Genomic DNA, 20,265 nt, shown 5'->3' on the forward strand with positions numbered 1-20,265 from the left:
GAGTGATTATGGAGGTTGACCAAGAGGCAGATGTTAGAGAAGACAATTATTTGTGGCTTATAGGACTGAATGAATAGTGTTACCATTTGAAGAAATACGGAACCTTGGGAGAGACACAGATTAGAGGCTAAAGAGCACAGGTTTAGCTCTGGACATGTGAAGTTGGAAGTGCATTTGAGATATTGAAACGGAAATATCAAGTCAGTTGTTAACATATAGGCTTAAAATAAATTGGGAAATTATTGGCATATAGATGATAACTAAACTTGCAGATATTACTAAGTTTACTGAAGAAAGGCATATATAACATGAAAAGATGGCCTAGGGAGAACCATAAGAAACCACAACATCTAATTGTAGAAGATGATCTTACAAGAAGACTGAAAATATCTGGCAACAAAGTTCGAGGAAAAACAGGAGAGGGCATTGTAATGGAAGCCATGGAAGAGAGAGTTTACAGGAGAGAGTTTACAAGTGTCACATTCTAGTGAGATATCAAATAAAACAGCTGAACAATATCCAATGGAGTTAGAAAATGAAGGTTATCAAAACTTGCTTCCGGAAAGGGGAAGTGAGAAGCGAGTACACATTATCGAGGAATAATTGGAGGTGAGGTGATAGAGGGAGTAGACCCGGGTAGGACGAATAACTTCTGCAAAGGTTTGCATTGCAAAAATGTTTAAGCATTGTGTAGAGAAAAGTAGGATCTAATGAGTATTTTCCTTTGGTTCTTTTTCTAAATGGTAGGGTTTAAAGCAAGTTTAGATGCTGCTGGGAAGGATTCTATAAACAAATGGTTTATTAAATGAGCAAAACGTGATGGGACAAACAACACATTGTTTCATATTTCTTATTTCTCTCTTCAAATACACCATGTCAGATTTACTCTCCCTGTTAAGGACATCTCTGGAAGATCCCACATTTAGCCACCACTTTCAAGAATTAAGAAGTCTGATTCTGTTTTATATTAAACATCCATCTCATTCAAGTTAAAGTTTCTTCTCGTCCTTCAATGTAGGCCTATCTTTTTTGCCTGGGGACCTGTTCTGGCAAAGAAGTAATTGATCTGGTTTTCCTTCACTTACTTTTCTGCTATTTGCACTGCCTGGAGCAGAGCAGGGATTGAAGGAAAGTAGGCAAAAGTTCTACTTGGTTAATGCTATTTAATCCAGCCCTGTGTGAACTGTTTCCTGATGTGGGCAAATGCACAGCTGACTTCTTGCTACCTTTCTTCAGCTTCTGTCTCCTGGAGGTATTTACATCATAGAGTTTCTTAAGTGGGGTCCCTTTGAGACAACTCAAGCCCAGGTACATTCCCTGGCATCTGATTGACTTGTGGGGGATCTTACGTATCTTTGGTTTACCAAATGGTGGATGTACGGCTTCAGAAATTAGCACTCTTTCATTCTCTTCCCTGCTGTCTAAGTTTCCTTCACCAGCTCCAGCTTCAGACTCCTGCAAGCAGGAAGTAGGTATGGGTTTCACTGTTTCTAAGTCCACATACATTTCCAAGTATTTGAGAACCTACGTCCAGCCCTCCCAAAAGTACTCCCCCAAACTCTCATAGTGTACAATTAAAAGGCCAGAAAAGGGAAAACAAAAGTATTCTCTACTTTTACAAAGTCTTCCTTTAACAAACCTCCTTTTAAGTTTCTAGTCTTTCATCTAAGCTGTGGAGGCTGTGATCACTGTGTCCATTTTCTCATTTTGCAGTAAGTCCTTCATAGGTGTATCCCGTCCTGTTTTCCAGAATTCTGAGACTACTAGAAAAGTGGATTATGTCATGTTATAAAAACAGTCAAGATAGCAGAGAGCGGGCACAACAGATATATTGGACTGCCAAGAAAGTGCAGAGTGAGTGGAATGATTCCCCCTCAGAAAGCCAGGATCATTCTGTGAGGGATTAGACACGGAGGTTCTTCTGTTTTTGAAACATGGATTTCGTTCTACTGGTATCATGAGACTGTTGAATATATGGCCTGTGAACTGAAAGATTCAAATATATTCTTTAAAATGAAAATGAAACAGGGGGGAGGGTAGTGTGTGTAGGGGGGGAAGAGAGAGTGTTATGGGAATAATTTAAAGGGAGTGGTAATCCTTAATAAGACAGAGACAGTTGGAAATGAGAAGAGAAGGTAGATTCAGAGAGATTATGGAGTTACAAATGGCAGGACCTAATGACCAGAGGAATATGAAGAAAGAAATAGGCTTAAAGGCAGTGGTAGGAAAAGGGAACTTCAGAGTTGATTTTGTTTATCACTCAAATGTTATGAATTTGAACTAGTTTTGTCACATGTGTGCTATGAATTTAGATGCAAATATTACCTCTCTGAGTCATAGAATTTTACTTTAAAATTTAAATCACTTCCATAGTGACTTGAAGTCTCTAAATTCACAAAAATTGCTAATTCCTACCTCATTTCATTTTTCTCCATGTTAAAAGGAAATTTTCTTCCTGGTTTTTAAGTTCCTGTTCAAAAATTTTTTAAAACAAATAGACAAATATTCTGTGCCAGGCATGATTCTACTTGCTTTATAAATATTGGCTCTTCCAGTTTTCACAATTGACCCTATAAAGCAATTGTTATCACCTACATTTTGCAGATGAAGAAATCGAACCCCTACAAGACACCCAAGATCATGCAGCTAATAAGTAGCAGAGCTTGGATTTGAATTCAAGTAGTTCATGCTTGTAATTACTGTACTGTACTTTGCTACTTTTCTCTCCCACAAGAAGCCCTAGATTCTTTCAACCACCAGAAATTGCTCCACCGTCCTCCCACTCCCAGCCTGAATTGCTATACTGCTTAACCTAGACTCTTCTGTTGGTCGTTTCTTTCCACCTTGAGTTATAATTATTTATATACATGTTCTAACCAGATTATATACTAAATTCTCTGAGGTAAGGACCACTTCTCATTCATCTTTGTACCTACGGCCTAAAAGAGCATAGGACTATAGCGTGCTGGGCTATAGTATAGCACAAACCTTAGAATCAGACAGACTTGAGTAGAGTGGATGTTACTGAGTTGCTGTATGACTTGAGCACAGTCCTAAAATTCACGTTTCCGTCTCCTTGCTTGCAAAATGAAGAAAAAGTCTTTCTCTTGTGTTTGTTATGAAGATTAAATAGATAATATAAACATTGCAACCTAGTTCCTGATACATAGTGAGCACTCATGAAATACCTATTGTTTCCGTTTTTATTGCACATAAACCCTCAGCAGATGTTTGTCGAATTATTGATTCTGTTTTTGAGATTACATACAGATCTGGCTGGTAAAAAGCACAGAAGAGGCCTCGCCTATTTTAAGTCACAGGTGAAGTGTTTTAAAATATAATTGCAATCAAGTATTTCTACGTTCAGGTGTGTTGATTAGTCATCCATTCACGTTTTAAATTGTAAGGAACAGCTGTCAACTATTACCCAGTAGTTTATCCTTGTAAATATAAAAATTATGTTCATGAGATCATATCAGATAGGAAAGACAAAGGGGCAGTTTTGTTTCAAAATTTACCCAGAATATTGCAACATTTCCATCTGTAAAAGGAATAATACATCAAAACTCAAGATTAAGGCTAATTATATTTGTAATTTAGAAAACGAAAATAAGAAATATTAAGCATAATTGTTCAAATTAAATCAGTCGGGACTGAGAATGAATGGGTTTATGAGCTGTTTGTTGTTCTTAATAGCAACAAGAAAACCAAATATTTTCTATGAAATAGTAGCGGATAATTATTTTCATCAAGCCCTGAATTATAGACTTTGTAGATTGCCCTCCTTGGATTCTTATGTGGAAACACTTAATGAAGGATGTTATGACTCAATAAGGCAAATAGTACTGCATACTTGGACTTCTTTTCTCAGACTATGGAAAGGTACAAGAACATATGATTTCCCTAATCTCCAAGTAACACTCTCCTATTATATTTATTTCTGGCTGGCCGGGAAAATATTATATGAACTACAAATTGTTGCTATAATGGAATTGCAAACATTGTATGTCTATATTTTTTCCTTGAAAGGGCTTCCCAAAAGAAAAGCTCTGGTATTACATTTGGTGGGGAACAGAGGTATTGCTTTAAGTCAATCTGCATACCATTTAAAATGTCGCACAGGTGGTTTCTCTCTAACCTTCTCTTTCTAATCCTTCACTTTCATTGGAAGATTTTAACAGGAAGAAAGATAATACTGATGCCTTTGCAAAGGATAAAATGCTGAAGGTGGAATAACATTAGAGATAGGGCAATCATTTTGAAGAGTATTTTAATCATCCAGGTGTAGCTTGATGAAGTCCTGAATTAGGATTAGTTCCTATTATATAAAAATAAACTTTTTATCCTTTATAATTTTTCAGTTCAAGTTCTAGTAGTAAAGATGTTTCCTATTAAATGGACTTACTGTTTAATGAAGCAGAAAGCCATTTAAATCTAAAACTTATAGGAAGAAAGTAGGTGATATATAAACATAAACTCATTTGATTTCATGAGTCCTGGAGCCTCTATGTGATTACTCAGTTCAAGTGGGGAATCTTTGAGAACCTTAAAGCAATGAACTCTGAGAAAGGAGGAGCTAGCTTGACTGATTGGAAAAGGCAGAAGATAAAGCCCCAGAGCTAGGTAATATGGAAGTGGGATTAGCACATCATGTCATGCAGCAGCAGAAATGCCCTTCAGGTGAGTATAAGATGTTCCAGAAAATGCAAGGGAGCCGTTTCCTGAGGGTTTGCCCTGTTGACACTGAATTGGAATCAGCCTAAAATTCCGGGCATGATGGTGAAAGAGGATAAAGTGTCAAAAGAAAGGAAAAATGTTGCAAATTTTATCAAGATAAAATGAGTAAAAGGAACTTGAGCTCACCTGCTCTCATGAGCACACCCAAATCACAACTAACTGCTAAACAACCATCAGTAAAAAAGACTGGAACCTACCAAGAAAGATATTCTACATCCAAAGGCATAAAGAAGAAACCCAGCGAGACGGTAGGAGGGGGTGTATTTACGATATAATCAAATCCCATACCACCCAGCTGGTCGACCCACAAACTGGAGAACAATTATATCGCAGAAGCTCTCCTGCAGGAGTGAGCGTTCTGAGCCCCATGTCACGTTCCCCAGCCTGGGGTTCTGGCATTGGGAGGAGGAGCCCCCAGAGCATTTGGCTTTGAAGGCCAGTGGGGTTTGAGTGCAGGAGCCCCCCAGAGCTGGGAGAAACAGATACTCTACTCTTGGAGGGCACACACAAGGTCTCAGGGCAAAAGCAGTGACTTTACAGAAGCCTGGGCTGGACCTACCTGCTGGTCTTGGAGGGTCTCCGGGGAGGCAGGAGGGCGGCGGCTGTGCCTCACTGTGGGAACAATGACACTGGTGGTGGAGGTACTGGGGGAATATTCATCAGCTTGAGGTCTTCTGGAAGTCACTATTTTGGCAACAAGACCTATCCTCACCCAACAGCCTGTAGGCTCCTGTGCTGGGCTGCCTCATGCTAAACAACCAACCAACAGGAACACAGCCCAAACCATCAGCTGACTGCCTGCCTAAAAGACTAAAAAGCCCACGGCTGCCTCTGGGCACGCCCCTAGGCACGGCCCTGCCTATCAGAGGGCTAAGACTCAGTTCCACCCACTGGCCCCTCCCTCCACGAAGCCGGCCCAGCATGTTAGACCAGCCTCACCCACCAGGGCGCAGACACCAGAAGCAAGAATACTACCAAGCGGTAGCCTGTGGAACAAGTCCGCAAACGCAGATCAGAGCCTCCCGTGGGGCCAGCTGGTCCCTGGCCCTTGGGAGACGAGAGGGGAGTGCGGTGCTGGGACACATAGGACATCACCTACAGAGGGCCACTTCTCCAAGGTTAAGAAACATAACTAACCCTCCACATACATAAAAATAAAAATAGAAATCTAGACAAAATGAGACAGAAAAGGAATATGTTTCAGACGAAGGAAAAAGATAAAACCCCAGGGCTTCCCCGGTGGTGCAGTGGTTGAGAGTCCGCCTGCCGATGCTGGGGACACAGGTTCGTGCCCCGGTCCGGGAAGATCACACATGCCGCGGAGCAGCTGGGCCCGTCAGCCATTGCAGCTGAGCCTGCACGTCCGGAGCCTGTGCTCCGCAACGGGAGAGACCACAACAGTGAGAGGCCCGCACGCAGCAAAAAAAAAAAAAAAAAAAAAAAAAAAAAAAAAAAAAAAAAGATGATCCTTCTCTTGGGAGAAGAATGGATGCACAAAGTGAGAAGTTACAAGAAGTCTTTTAACAGAGTTAGAAAACATAAAGAATAACCAAAGATAGTTGAAAAGTTTCAGAGTGAGTAAAAAAAAAAAAAAGAAAACAGTTAAAAGGTACAAAACCAAAACCCAAATCGGTAGTTGCCAGGGACTGGGAATGTAAGAAGTGGATTGATGACTTGATTCTGGTGTGAGTTACAGGACTGTACACGTCTGTCAAAATTCATAAGACTATTTACCTAAAAAGGGTAAATTTTCCTGAAGGTAAATTATACTTCATTAAACTTGAATTTAAAAAGTTAAAAACAAATATTATTCACTTAGAAAGATGAGCATGCTAGTAGAAGTAAAAAAAAAATTATGTGAGTGATTTAATTCACAACAATTTTAAATTATAGCATGTGGATTAAGAGATGACCAGAGTTTCAAAAGAGGAAAGGGATGGGAAATTGCATATTAACTTGACTTTTCAATTGCTGGCTTGGTGAGACTGTTTATTCTTTATGTGCAGGAATTTCACACAATTCTGTGTCTTGAATGTGGCTCCTGAGGCAGAAATAAAAGATTGTGCCCAGTTTGCCTTTATAAACTGGTATGTCATAGGTTAGGTGCTCCAGAAGTAAATGCCACCACTGCATTTAGTGAGTAACGTGTTTATTAGAGAAGGGGAAAAGGGATAAGCAAGATTGGGTAGCAAGAAATTCAGTTGTGATGGACCAAAAAAACTTGGCCAATTCAGCATGGAGCTCCAGAGGGAACTCAGGTGATCACCATGGACATCTATTGATCCTTCCTTAACCAAATGTGACAGTAAACAGGTAGGTCCACCAACGCCAGGCTGCCTAACATGTCCAGTGGTCCAAATGGCCAGGCCTTTCCACCCGTCCCTGCCTTGATCAGTCTTTAGGTGCAGGTGAAGCAGTTTGCTGCAGCTGAGGCAACTCTGAAGAAACTGACACTGGGAGGCTGCCTGGTAATGGCATCCCCACAGCAAGACGGTCTCTGAAGAGCATCTGGGTGGTATAATCTTCACATCTGTCACAGTTCACCCTTTGTACCACTGGCATCCACTTCTCCATATTTGTTCAAGTAGCAGCTCCTAGTCGAGCAGGATTCTGCTGGGTCTCTCCCCTGAGGCATCTCTTAGAAGTGGGAGGTCAGTGAGACAAATGAGACAAATGACAGCCCCTCTCATGGCACTTGGGCCTGGAGCCACAACTGATATTCAATTAGAGTCTTCTCTTTACCTCAAAGACCAAGGATCCAATGTGGGAGTTGCTCCAACTGTCCAGTGTTAAAATCTTGGATCAGAAATGACCACTGAATGAATCCATTAACTTAGTGAACTCACTATAAGCTGGATCTTGGCAATACTCCATTTATTATCTGGAGCTCACGTGTCCAAATTCTAGGAAGGGGCATGATGATACTTTGGGTTTTTAGTTGTCAACGTCCACTCATTCACTCTGTCCTTCAGTCTGCATAATATCTAGGTTTCCCCTTTCCCGCGTTCCTTTGGGGAAAGACCTGGGGAATCATTCAAATACAATTGTCATGTTGTTGCAGGGTTGTTTCTCCTAAGAACCAGCCATCTCTGTAGTCAAAGTGTTCCAGTTTTAAAAACTGGCTGAGGTCTGGAAACAGGGCAAAGACTTATGATATTTTTTTAGTGGGGTGACTTCCCTCTGCCTCCCCACCCAGTAATCCAACTTTGATTTCTTCTGCTGGCTCAAGATGAGTAGTGCCTTTGTCAGCTGTCCATCTATTATGCCCTTTTGTATGTCATGTTCTATGAATCATCTGAATAGCTTTCTGCGGATGAGCGCCCCTAGGATGCCAGACCAAGTTAATTAGTCATTGCAATAGTCTTTGTATGCTGATTTTTGGTAGTTAAGCACTGCTATCTGAATTACATTGTTTTGAGGCCTTATCAGCCCCATTGTTATCAGTGAGCCAAGTTCTGTAACTGCCTTGTCTAAACTACAGAGGAGAGCCACCACTGAACATTCTAGTGATGCTGGTGCCCCTTGCACCAGCACATTCCTTATGGCCTTGTTGAATACTGTGCTTTATGGGTCTCCCTATAGAATACAATAATTGGTGAGTCTTTTGGTAGTATATAACATCTACATTCCTGCATAGTCACTTCCCTGAGCTTTTAATGATTTCCTTCACCATCTGCCATGGAAATTCTGGCATTTCAGCTTTGCTCATCGTGATGGTTAATTCTGTGTGTCAACTTGACTGGGCTACGGGAGCCAGTTGTTTGATCAAATGCCAGTCTAGATGTTGCTGTGAAAGTATTTTTTAAATGCCAAACACTTAAATCAGTAGATTTCTTAAAATTATAGCTATCTGTATCTATATCCATATCTACATCTATATATAGAGAGAGACACATACTGCTTCTCTGGAGAACCTGACTAACACACTCATCTGTGGGCTACTGCTTTTTCTGTGTTTTTCTAGGAGCCTTTCTAGTAGAGAGTTCACATCATCTCCTGGGGGTAGTTGCCAGTGTGTTAAATCCCGTATCAGGAGAAACACTGCCAAGTTAATCAACTCTTTCCTATCTAATTTTAAGTTTTGACCCCCTTGATTAAGCATTCTTAGTATCCAGTGACACAAGTACTATACCAGCTCCACTAGCTAAGTCTTGTGGCTGCTTTGGGGGTATAGTCCTGTCATCCTTAAGATACCAGTTACTCCATACATCTAAATAATCTGATACTTCACTTTCACTAGTGCAGAGCTTCCACTGGTATGCCTTCCAACATTGCTGAAAAGTTTTAATAAATGAACGACCACATTGTTCCATAAGCTGTCTGTGTTGGGGTCCTCCAGCCAGGTGATGAATAATGCAGGTCTAAAAGTCTGTAGTTACACCTGCTTTCTCAGATCCTTCCTGGTACCAAGTTTCAAAGGTTGGATTACCTAAAAGCAGACTCTGAGAAGTTTAAGGTGCAACATATTTATTAGCAGTCAACATGTAAGAAGGGAAAGGGGAATTAGCATGACTGGGCAGCAGAGGAAATCAAAATGACTGGGTTTTAATACATCTGCCACCCTTGGTCACCAGATGCAGGCTACCCAAAACAGGAGGTGGCATCAGACAATGTGACTTCCTGCAGCTAAGGCAGAACTTGAAGTTGATGACATGTGGAGGCTTCCTGCTAACCCCGTTCTCTGCATCTGGGCTGCATCTGGGGTCTAAGAAACACAACTGTGTCTACCACATGGAATTAAATTTTCAAAGGCAGAAGACAAAACAAAAAAAAACCCAAGAAACAAACAACAAACCACCTACCTCTTTCTCTATATATCAGACCTGACTTTTCTAAGGAAAACTATAAGCAGGTCCATTTGTTGTTTAGCAGTTTTTGTTTGTTTGTTTTTTGCGGTACGTGGGCCTCCCCCTGTTGTGGCCTCTCCCGCTGTGGAACACAGGCTCTGGACGCGCAGGCTCCGGACGCGCAGGCTCAGCGGCCATGGCTCATGGGCCCAGCCGCTCCGCGGCACGTGGGATCTTCCTGGACCGGGGCACGAACCCGTGTCCCCTGCATCGGCAGCCGGACTCTCAACCACTGCGCCACCAGGGAAGCCCTTATATGTACATATTTTGTATATGATAATACCACCTTTCATTTTTGTTAAGCTTTACAATTTAGAAATCAATTCCACTTATTATATCATCTGGTTGACTCTTCTTAATAATCAAGTTTTTTACTTACAAAGAAAGTAAATTTTAAACATATTTGTGTCTTTACCAAAGTAGTGCATTAGTAAAGTGCCCAACTAGGCCTATATCCAGTTATTCAGATGCCTAGTATCTGAAATACTAATTTCAGACATTGTATTGCTTTTTTAACACATTTTTTATTTTATGCATTAAAAATCAAACTTGATATGATAACACATGTCCACAGAAATATTTTTATTTAAATATTCATAGAGGTATTTAAATAATAAAAATCCAAATATCCTCAACATGTGAATTGATAAAAAAAATTGTGGCATTTCCACACAACAGAATACTAACCAACAAGGAAAGGAAGAACTACTGATGCATACACACAACTACATGGATGAATTAAAGATAAATATGCAGAATAAAAGAAGCCAAATAAAAAAGAATACATATGATGTCATTCTATTCACATACCATTTTAGAGTACGGAAAACCAACTGGTCTATGATGATAAAAACCAGATTAGCCATTGCCCGGGCTTCAGGGAGGACTGAATAAAAATGGCATGAGGGAACTTTCTGGGATGATGGAAATGCTCTATATCTTGATTAGAGTGGTGATTAAATGGATATAATAATTTGTCAGAATTCACCAAACTGTACACTAATTAAAATGCATGCATTTTAATGTAACTTATATGTCAATAAAGTTTATTTAAAATAAAATAAAGCTGGTATATTGACAGAGAAATCCACAGTTGTTGTTTGAAGTCTTTGGCATCATGGAAGAAAGCTCATTCTCTTTCATAAAGGCTTCCGAGGAAAAAACTCTACATGTCTTTTTGAAACATGTTTCTGAATCTCTGGATAACCCTTCAACTCAATACTGTAACTAGTATAGTCAATTCCAGTTCAGACTGAAATTCCAGTTCAGATTGAAAAAAATTATTAGTATCATAATAAGTACGAAAATTATAGAAATAGTGTATAGTCTGCTTGAGAGAACCACTACTTACATCCCAAAAGCTTATCACAGTGCCTATCATGTAATAGTTGCTTAATAAATACGTCTAATGAATAAAACTCATGAAGATTGAATTCCGTGACTCAGGACATGCATTGAGAAATGAAATTCTGGTGAATCAAGGAAAAAAAAATACAGAATCAATAAACTTCAGGTGACCACCTACATTGCTAGGCTCCAGCACAAACCACAGGGCTGGATTTGAAACCTACATCACATTTCATATAACAAATGTTATACAGATTATTTCTTGGGAAAAAAATTTATAACAAGTGATAATTCAAGATCACAATCAACAAACTCCCAGAAAAATGAACCAACATTAAAAAATCAATTAGAATTATACAGCGAAACAGCAGAAAATAAATAAGCAGTTTGAGTCAATGCCTGGCAGATGCAAATCAGCAAAAGAGCCTCTGAATGGAAGACAAAATGGCTCTAACTTTAGGCAAATAAAACAAAGTAAGGGCAGTTGAAAATCTAGCTTACTGCAAAGCAGGCAGCTGAGGGTATTTTAGCCTGAAACTATCTTGTGACCTACGAGGCATTATGTAAATGCAAACAATGACTAACCCTTCAAGGACAGTTCATGCACAGGGCAAGTTACACCTGGTTACAAGTTAAGCAGGTAACTTTGTGGTCGCATTCTTATGCATCTTGATCAAAACTACCCTCCAAAATATTTACAGTAAACAGTTATTTTTGGTTAATTAGAAAAAAAACCCTCAACATACATAAATATTTTCTTCATTTGTTAACAGTGTGCATAATATCTGTAAATCTTTGTGCCCTTGAAGTGCTTGAAAGTACCAGGGAGTTCTAAAAAGGGAAGCTAAAGTTAATAGACCCACCTAAGACCACATGTACAGGAAAAGGCACTGAAACCTAGGTTCCTTGGTACCATATTCATTCATCATTCATTCATTTGATAAAAGTCATTAAATATTAAATGCTTATAAGCCATTATTTACAAGACCCTGCTAGGAGAGTTTATAGTTTATTGTAAAAATTTTTAATCCAAGTTTTTAATTTTATATGCTTTCAGAATAATTAACATATTCAGATGAAGGCATCTATAATTAGGTTTATAATTAGAATTCATTAAGTTTACTTTATGGATAACATTAAATAAATTGTAAAATTAGAAAAATCCCAGTGGACAGGACTTTAAATGCAGAATCCACGGAGAGATTTCTGGAGCCTCAAGAGTCATTTCTTTTGACAAAAGACCTCTCTGGGCTCTTGTACAGTTATTGAAAGGCACCCCATACAACCATGTCCAACATGATTGTTTTTCCTTTTTTTATTCTTTGAAAACTGAGACTAGGTTTGCATTCTCCTCAATTCTATGGGAGGCTTCCATAGAAGAGATTTCCAAAGTAGCTGATACGGATGCACTCAAGATATAAATCTAGAAGCAGTGGAGTGATGTCTTTCATATTTTGTATATTGTATGAAACCAGGTCAGAGCAATCATATTCACAGCTGCTAGCCAGCTACAATCTCAGTCACAGTATGCTGCCACTAGATGCTGGATGGCAGGTGCACGTTCATTTTCACTCAGGCTGAGGGGAATACTGGGACATTTGGTCTTTTGTCCTTAGTTAAAACCAATCTATTGTGTGTAGTTAACACACACACACATACCCATGCTTTGGTCTCACAGAGTCTTGCCAAGAAAAGGCTGTTATATGTTAAGTTCGGGTTGTGAGGATATGTATTTTTAGCCTTGACTTAAGAACACATTAGAGCATTCTCGTAAGCTCAATGTTTCATTGGGTTGTTATGCCATTATGATTTATAATCTTATTCAATAACATCTTGTATTGGTCAGAATAGGCTAGGCTATGTTCTCATGACAAATAAATTCTGAAATCGCAGTGGCTAAACACAATAACGGTTTCTTGCTCACACAGAGTCCAGTGCAAGACAAGCAGCCTTTCTTTATCTTTTAGTGACTCCATGTTATAGTGACTCCATATGAAACATGAGGCTATTAGAGCAGGAAAGGCAGGGATAAAGGAGAATTACTGGTTCTTAACGCCCTTCAGCCAGAAATAACGTAAGTTGCTTTCATTCATACTCTATTAGTTAGAACTTGTCACATGGCCCCAATATAACTGTAAGAGAAGCCAGGAAATGTAGTGACATGCAGATCATGGATACTATTAGTGCCAGCAGCCTCTACTACATATCTGTTGCAAAAAACTCACACTGTCATCTCTTTCCTCCCTCGGGCAAACATTATTGATTACTTTCTACCTACAGGAATTTGTGCTGGATGCTGGAAGATTACAGGGAGGAGTAAAACGTCATTGCTACCCTCCAACAGCCTAAAAGATAGGGGAGACAAAAAAATTACAATATTGCCATACTGTGAAGCAGAAGAAAATCCCCCAAATACAGACATACACCATGTACTATAGGAACATGGGAATTAATTCTTATTGAAGGAATCCTTGAAATGCTACAGAGGTGATGACATTTATGCTGGGCCTTGAAGGACACGTTTAATACAGAGAAGAGGGTGGGGAATGAGAAAAGACATGGCATGGCTGAGGAATGAAAGGGCAGAGAAACTGGAAATGAGGCTGTGGATGTGTAATATGAGTTTGGGCTTTATTAATTTGTATGTTATGTATATATTCACTAGTTCACTTATTTATGGAACAAGAGTTGCTGGAATATTTAGTATATTGTTATCTTTTGTTTCTCCCATTGTTATTTCATCTATGAGTAGAAATCAAGGCAGAAATTTTACCATAAAAATTTCAAGTTCTGATCATATGATTTGCTTTTCCCCTAAATTGTATTTTTTCCCTCAATTTCTGAAGAATATTAAGACTGCAAGTCATAGGAGAAACTGACTGGATTTATTCCCACCTAATTCTCTTTTCAGATTCCTTTCTAAGCCAAGCAAATATTTACATAGCATGTCTAGCCATAGCAACAAGGCAATTGAGAAATGAACACCCAAATACTAATACTGGGGCAGTAGATAAATTAGATCCAGAGTTTTAATCGCTGGAAAAACAAGACTTAAAAAGACAACTTGCTACAGTTCTGATATAATACTATGGGTAGTGATGTTTAGGAGTTTGTAAATAGGTTAAAAAGGCCAAGAATATGAGGCTGTGAAAAATACAGGACGAAAAAGAAATATAGGACAAAACAGAAAAATCAAAGAGAAGGAAAAGGGAGAGTAGGGTCAAAATTCAGGAAATATATGGTCTTTCTCCTTTCTCTTCTTTGAAGTAAAATAAAAATGATGCATGAATGAGAAAAATGTCAGTAGCAAACACTCAAGAACATGACTTTGAAATGTGTATCTTAATGTTGTTTCTTTTTAAAATTTAACATTCTTTTTTGTAATGGAAATGAAGCATTTATAGTCACTGCTAGACATTCCATCATTATCAAAAGTCTATTATATCTTATACAAGTGTCAATTTACAGATTTCTTCCTTAAAAGAAGTCTAAAGTTCTTCCTGGAGTTTCTGTCTTCGTTCCTTAGTTTCCAAACTACCCCTTTCTCTGTAATACCGTCTTCCAAACTTTCTGATGTTACTAATAATGGCCACTATTTATTCATCTCATATTATCTACCATCAACGTCACATATATCATTTCACCTAAATCTTCTGACAGCCATAAAAAGTTGATATTATTACTATTTTGTAACTGCAGAAACTAAAATTCAAGCCTACAGACTAGCTGTGGCAGAAGTAAGGCAATGTGAATTCAGCCAAATACTTAATTTGTTTCCAAATTTGTAAAATGTGAATAATCTACCAGCTACAAATGGTCACTTGCCACCTACCTCTACAAGATTGAATAGTGAGCTGCTGCAGCTGCTGACCTTCAACACCCCCTGAAAGGAGTTCAGGGTGGAGATCAGGAATGAGGCACTCTGTGCTCTGGGAAAAACTGGCAGAACAGGCCTTCAGATAGATATTTTCAGGAGAAGATTTTATGAGCCTGATTTTTGCATCTCCTCGTATCTAGAAAAGCACTAAAGTCTTTTATGGTGACGTCTGCTCCTCACGACTAGCAGAAACCTTCTGCAAAAATGTGTGCTTGACTGCATGTACCCCGCCTTCACCAAAATCACATATATACTGACCTTCCCCCCTGCCTCTTCAGAGCGCTTTCTCCGAGCTTTCTGAAATGCTGTTTCCTGGGCTATAGACTTCATTTTGCTCCAAATAAAACAACTCACAGCTCTCATGTTGTGCATTTTTTCCAGTCAACAAATCTCATATGGCTACTGTATTGAGAAAATCCATATAAGTACTTAGAACAGTGCCTGATAATGATAAGCACTTGATAAATAAGTAATTATAATGATTATTACTACCATATTGCCATTTTGATTCTTTGTCCCTTGGACTTCAAAATTCCACTTACTTCAACTAAATTACCTTGGCTTTTTAGAAATGATTTAATTTCTAGAACAAACAAGAAAAGCTTCTAAGAAGTTATATTTTTATCTAAGGTTAATGCAACATTTTAACTTTTTCACTTTTTTGGAGCAGGAAAGGGGGGGTGGGTCAGTTAAATGGACAGAAAAGCTGGAATATGAATTCTCAAATCTAAGCCTCCCCTTTTTTCTCCTGGATTGTTTCTTTTCCTCTAAGTAGTACTTCAACTTTAAAAACATTAGAGGAACCAATGTAAATGTTCATTTCCAGCCCTTATTTCCAACTTCCCCCAAAACATGTTCTAGACAGCGGGGAAATGTAAAGGTAGAAGAAACAAAACCAAGACTGGTATTACCATTATCCCTAGCATTATGTATTGTCAAATAACTAAATCCTATTTTGAAGAATTAAATAATTTGAGAAACTAAAACTGATTCATTTATAAGTGACCTTCTTTCACTTCTTTCCTATTTTCGAGTTCTTGCGCTACGCCTCCACCCCCCGGGGTGTGAATTTTATTTTTCCCTTAGTGTGAGGGATTTGGTTGGCAAGCCTAATCTCCAACACTGAAGTCGTCCCTCCCGCCTCCCTGCCCCGGGCGCCCCCCTCCAAAGACCTCCAGTGAAAAAAGGCGCAGCACTTTGCCTGCAAGCTCAAATGAGACTCTTCTCTTCTCCCTGCCTTCGGCCAGGTTCCTCGCCTTTTGCATGGCTTTCCTCACCCCTAGGTTGCACCACTCCCTGCGGTATCTAAACAGAGCTACCACATACCTGGCTGCTAGGTTAGGTGCCAAAGTACTTCGGGTAAAGCGTGTTCCAACTGATCTGGAGCAACAGTTCTACCAGACTTGTGTCTTTCTCTCAGGGTCAAAACTAAAATCCGAAGTGGAGCGCCCCGAGCCACAGAGAGAGCGTCTACAGCGTTGACAGTGGCCTGGAGCATGCTCAGTCCGCCTGGAGTGACTGGGCGGCGGCCGGCCCCCACTCGCGGCCCCCGGACTCAGGCGGAGCCGCGGGAGCTCGCGGCCACCCTCCTCCTCCCCGCACCCCCCTCCCCCATCCCCCCGCCCCCCGCCTCCCCCCGCGGCGCGGCGCGCGCTCCCGGGCATCCACAAGGGAGCTCTGCCGCCTCGCCTGCCCTCCCCGCCGCCTCCACCTCCTCCTCTTCCACCTCCTCCGGCTGAGGCGGGCGAGGACTCGTCCGGGGACATAAATAAATAAATAATTCTATTCACCCGGTGACAGCGAGGCGAACCGGCGGCGGCCGGCGGGGGACGGATCGCTGCAGCGCCCACCCTGTGCCGGAGACCAGGTAAAGTAAGTTACACCCCGGGAGGAAAAGAGCAGAGGACTGGGCGCCAGCGGAGAGGAAGGCGAGCGCTCATCCGTCACCCGAGCTGCCCGGGGAACCGCACGCGTGTGTGTAAATAATGGCCAACGTGTGACACGCACGCCAAAGCCATTAGCCGGCGAGCCCTTATATAGACAAAATTCCCCCAGGCGGCTGCCGGAGGAGAGTTCGCGTCACACGAGCGCGGACCTCAGCCGGGTGCAGCCCCGGGGCGCGCGCGCGCGCGAGCGTCGGAGAGGGGGGCCAGAGGGGTCCGGGGCGGAGAGCGCTCCGTGCGCCCGCGTGCTTCCGGCCAGGCGACGCCAAAGCTCCGAGCTTCTGCGCAGAGGCTCTGCCGGCGCGGTGCTCCCCCCATCCTTACCCCACGAGTCCCTCCGGCAGGTTCCCGCCTGGCGTGTGCCGCTTGCGCTTCTCAGCAGCATCCCTCCCCTGGCCCGCCAGCACCCCGGGGTGGCCTCGGCCGCAGGAGCTGGGGATGGGGGGTTGGTGAGAGTGTGTGTACGGAGCATCTTCTCTTTTAGCAGATGGTGGGGCCTCGGAGAGGCTGGAAGGAGAGGACGCAATACCAGGGGGTTCGAGTTTTGTTCCTTTTCGGTCCACAGATAGCGTGGCGGGGGCGAGGCCAGTCGGGGGCAGAAAAGGAGTGTGACTTGACGAGGGCGGAGGAGGGCCTGCGCCTCCCGGGCTCACGCTGGGTTTCCTGCGTGAGCTGCTGCGCCGCGCTGGGGGTGCCAGGTCCGGCCAGGTAGCGCGGGAGGCTGGCGAGGTTCCTCCTTCGGGCGGATGCTGCTTCGCAGCTGCTCCCTCCACCCCCATTTTCTCCCTTACTTCCGCGAAACGGGATCGCAGACTGCCTTGGCAGGGCTGGGGAGGGAATTTTGTGGTCTACGTCAGGGATGTTAAAATTACACACACACACACACACACACACACGGGAGAGGAAATGTGCGGTTTCCCTCTGCCTCTCCTTCCTGAAATAGTACTGAGTGGGGTAGTAGTACGAAAGCTAATATTTCGTGTCCTCCTTTCTTGGGTCTGTTAAGGGACGCAGCAGAGGAATAAAACCACGGGCAGTGGTGAGGGTGATGTGAAAAAGCCTGGGAACAGTGGGCACTAGGTGCCGTTTACTGGCACCTCATGCTTTATGACTAAATCCAAACTGGGAACTCGGGAGGGCTGCAAACTTTCAACAGACACGTCGGCTTGAATGTGCTGTGTCATTGAAACCTCAAGAACTACGTGTGCATTTGGGGGAGAGTGGCTGAAAAATTAGAGCTGGGTGGTGGCTGCAGAGAATGATGAGGATTGAACAAGGTGACCCTTATTTGGCCCTGGTGAGGCAATCCTAGCTCCACTTTCTGCCTCTGACCACAGTCCATTTGAAGCAGTCTAAGTCAGCTGGCCTGAATGATCTCAGTAAAAGGGAAGGATTACGGTAAGCAACTCAGTGTGTTGCATAACAATTCATAAAGTCAGAAATTAGTTTTTGCAAAATTCATAGCAACAGTTTGCAATTAAGTACTGCTCCCCCCACCCCCGCTCGGACTGTTTTAATAATGGTAAGCGATCTGAAATTTTAACACCTTCTCCCCAGTGTCCTAGTTAGTTCACCTTCCTTTAAATGCTCAGTTTATTTCTAGACATGCATTTACTCTTCTATAATATCTGGCTGATATCTTTGGCCTTGAGCCCTCCTGAAGGGAAAGAGGGCAAAGAGGCTTAAAGAAATATACTTTATCCAGAGTTATATTCCTGGTTCATGTATCTAAAGTAAAAGAAGTCTCCTGCAATTGCTTTTCATTCTGTATTCATTTATCAAACATGTTTTTGAGACATTCACATGGGAAAAGGTAATTAACTTTAGAATTAGACCTAGATTTCAAGCTCAGTTCCGCACTTTTGTAAAATTGGGTAATTATTTAACAATCTCATCGTCAGTTTTTCTTATTCATAAAATGGGATTCGTGGTATCCACCCTGAAGTGCTATGGTGAGGAATAAAGTATACGGAAAACACCTAATAAATAAACTAGCTATTTCTGAACCCCTGAAATCACCCCAGACACTGTACTGTGGTTCCCAAGATGAAGGAGGTTGGAATTCTGCTCTCCAAAAACTCAACGTCTAGTCATCTAGGATAATCTTCCTCCTGTCCTCTTTGTTATCAGTCAGTTTCCTCTCAGTGGAAGAAGCATATATCTCAAATAATTTGAAAGGGATGTAGCAATTTCAAGAAATTAAGATGTGCTAAAAGGCAAATTTGAGAAGGGTACCTTGCCTCAGAAACCTGTGTGTTCAGCCCCATCCATTTGCCCATTGAGAGTGACCCAGTATAAACAGGTAATGGAGGATTTTCTCTTGTTATGAGGGCAGGACATCCCTTCCCCGAAGAAGGTCTTTGCTAATGAATTGATTTCCGTTTTTTTGAGAGACTGAGCAGCAAGTTTTTTCTGCACTTTGGACAGACTAATCCACTCACTCTGAGAAGCCCCAGAGTATAGTAACTATAACAACATGTCTGTAATGCTACCATGTTCTGGGCACTGTGCTACCACTGTCTATTAACTCCTTTTATCTCCTTAACAATCCTGAGGTAGGTCTGTCAATATCCACATTTATAGAAGAGCAATTGAGGTACAGAGAGTTAAGAAAGTTGCTCAGTTTGCACAGCTACGGCTTATGCTGCACGAAGCTGAACGAGGGCAGGGACTTTGTTTGTCGTGTCCTCTCTTCTCAGTGCAGTGCCTGGCAGGTGATAGTCCCGAACAGCTGCTTATAGAAAAAATGAAGCGCGGAGGGACAGGAGGAGAAACAAACAAGGGAAGAGTGAGCCTCCTTTCCTGCCTACAGCTCTAAATCTGGCAGGGGAATCCCTCACGGACTTTGCCTGGGGGACAGGATAGTTGAGGATCTTTTGAAGAGTTGTTTGCCTGGTCCCGCATTATTTATTCTGTGTAAGCACATGCATAGAAATAATTCATGGTAGCTAGTGTCAGGTATTACATGTTTGGCATTAAGGCTACTAGGTTGTTATAAGGTTCACTGGCTTGTTTTTCTTAACAGATTTTTGGGAACCTTTTGGAGAGCCAAGTTTCTCAATAGATGGCATGATAGTGCTGGATTGCATAATAAGCCACTGAATGGACTCTCATTGTCTGAGAGGTCATCCTTGTTTGTTCGAGGCTTTCTCAACTATTTGGATCAAAGTGTGCAGGAAATGTGTTGGGAAATGACTGCACACTAAGTTTCAGTGTGTAATAGAATTTTTTTTTTAACTGACGGAGCAAGCTTCGTTTTCTCAGTTGGTCCCTTAAATGGTGAATCCAGGGTCCTAATCTACCTACTTGGAAGATCCAGTAGTTTTTATTAATCTTTATTGAAATCCCAAATAAGTCCTTGAAAATTTTACAGGGCATTTGGGTGACAACTACAAAATGCTGGTGTAAAGATATTGTTGTTAAAAATTTTGTACACTTAGGATAGCCCCACAAAAAAATGACATACTGTGGGGTTCAGATATCTGAACTGGTGATTACTGTTTGGTAATATTTG

The 20,265-nt window shown here is 41.5% G+C and overlaps 1 protein-coding gene across 4 annotated transcripts in view; it reads left to right on the forward strand.

Moving 5' to 3' along the window:
* Nucleotides 1-16,493: 16,493 nt before the first annotated feature.
* SLC16A7 (solute carrier family 16 member 7) overlaps nucleotides 16,494-20,265 on the forward strand; it is a 170,317-nt gene continuing 166,545 nt past the window's right edge. For 3 of the 4 annotated variants that reach the window (XM_082849377.1, XM_082849379.1, XM_082849382.1), the window contains exon 1: nucleotides 16,494-16,675. The gene's annotated coding sequence lies outside the window, so the exon portion shown is untranslated. Of the gene's footprint in view, nucleotides 16,681-20,265 lie in introns of all 4 variants that reach the window. The other variant, XM_082849380.1, reaches the window with a different exon arrangement.

This window comes from Leucopleurus acutus (assembly GCF_964270905.1).
Source record: "Leucopleurus acutus genome assembly, chromosome: 11".
In the NCBI taxonomy this organism is placed as follows: domain Eukaryota; kingdom Metazoa; phylum Chordata; class Mammalia; order Artiodactyla; family Delphinidae; genus Leucopleurus; species Leucopleurus acutus.